Source organism: Mastigoproctus giganteus, chromosome 11, assembly GCF_048544385.1.
Source record: "Mastigoproctus giganteus isolate SK-2022 chromosome 11, ASM4854438v1, whole genome shotgun sequence".
In the NCBI taxonomy this organism is placed as follows: Eukaryota; Metazoa; Arthropoda; class Arachnida; order Uropygi; family Thelyphonidae; genus Mastigoproctus; species Mastigoproctus giganteus.
Genome location: NC_143585.1, coordinates 778,395 through 780,030, shown reverse-complemented (window position 1 = coordinate 780,030; position 1,636 = coordinate 778,395). Strand labels below are relative to the sequence as shown.

The 1,636-nt window shown below is 40.4% G+C and overlaps 1 non-coding gene across 1 annotated transcript; it reads left to right on the top strand.

Moving 5' to 3' along the window:
• The first annotated feature begins 1,287 nt into the window (after positions 1-1,287).
• Positions 1,288-1,361, top strand: TRNAN-GUU (transfer RNA asparagine (anticodon GUU)). The gene has a single exon. It is a non-coding gene; the product is annotated as a tRNA-Asn (tRNA).
• The last annotated feature ends 275 nt before the right edge of the window (positions 1,362-1,636 follow it).

Sequence of the window (1,636 nt, the reverse complement as noted above, 5' to 3'; positions counted from 1 at the left end):
TCATTCTCCGGCTACGTCCAAAAAAACCGCCCAATTCAGCAAACTCGCCGACACATTTAATCATCGGAAATAACCCCTGGCTTGTAGCCGTGAAGGGCGTTGTATACAGCAATGTGCCTTCCGTATATAATAAACAGTTCTTCTTCTTCTTCTTATAAATAAAATAAAATTTTTTGAGAAAAAAAACGGGAAGAAGAAGAAAGAAAAAAATAAAATAAAATAAGCGACGAAGAGAGAAAAAAAAGGGAAGAGGAAGAAAGTAAAAAAAATAAATAATAAATAAATAAATAATAAAATAAAATTAAAATATGAAGAGAAAGAAAAGAAAAAAAAAGAAGAGGAGAGGGAAAAATTATCTATACAACAATAGATAAATAAGAGACAAGAGGAGGGGGGGGGGAGACGTTCTCGTAGTGCATTTATAAATATAAAAAGAAAGGAACGAAGAAAGAGAGGTTTAGTTGGAGTTAGTTTGTTGATGGTTTGCAATCAGTGACTTCCGCCGGGCAAAGACGTCAGCGGCGAAGGCTTGGAAGGCAGCGAGGTTAGTTTGAGGTGCTCATAAGTTGAGGGACCTGGTCTGGGGAGAAATCAGGGTTCTTGCTCTTCAGGCGGAATTCTTATTCGGGAAACGCTAAAAATGAACATTCCGACGATTAAATGTGTCGGACAGTTTGCTGAATTGGGCGGTTTTTTGGACGTAGCCGGAGAACGAGTGGGGGTGGGTCAGGGGCGTGCCACAGATTCGGCTGTACATGAGAAGTCGATACCCTCGTTTTGAAATTAGAAATGTATTTCGGCCGGTTGTAGTTGATTTGGTGTTGGGGGCGGTTGATCGCTGTTGGCGAGCAAAAGTAGACTGGCGATAATTAAGACGGAATTTTTGTAAGGTTCGTGCGCAAAATTACGGAGAGAAAAAACTTCGTCAAGAAATTCTCATAACGGTTTCTCCGAGAAGCAAAATCGCTATGAAATACCTCAATGTGCGTGCATACGAAGAAGAAACGGAAAAAATATCGTAATTTAAAAATGACCGGGATGGACTGCGCAGACGTGGTTGTTGCGGAGAGTGACGCTTCCCAAAGGAAGTGACGTTTTGCGTCACGCGCAAGGGTGATTAAATTAATGGGGGCTATTTACGACCCGAATAAGTTTAATGTTCCAATTTTACTCAATTTGAGTTTCTTTAATTTTTCTAGAAGTTTTTAAGCAACTTACATGTGAATTCATCCTCAGGACAAACGAGCTTCGTATTAAATTCCTTATTTCAGAAAGTTCCACGCAGAAGCCTCCGTGGCGCAATCGGCTAGCGCGTTCGGCTGTTAACCGAAAGGTTGGTGGTTCGAGCCCACCCGGGGGCGGTGCTTTTTTTTTTTCATCCCGATCCCATAAATACACGCGTATTTACGTACCGTTGCGTGTATTTATTATTATCACCCGCGATGAGTGTTCATTTTGCATAATGACTACAGTTATTCGCAATAACTGTTTCCATTTTGCATAAACCCACAATTACTTGCAACAACTGTTTCCCATTTCTTATTCCGCGCATACGTAAGAAAGGAGCGGCGACATACTTTATTTAATCTTTATTTTTGTTTTAAGCGGTGGTGGAAATTAATCTGTTGAACATAAA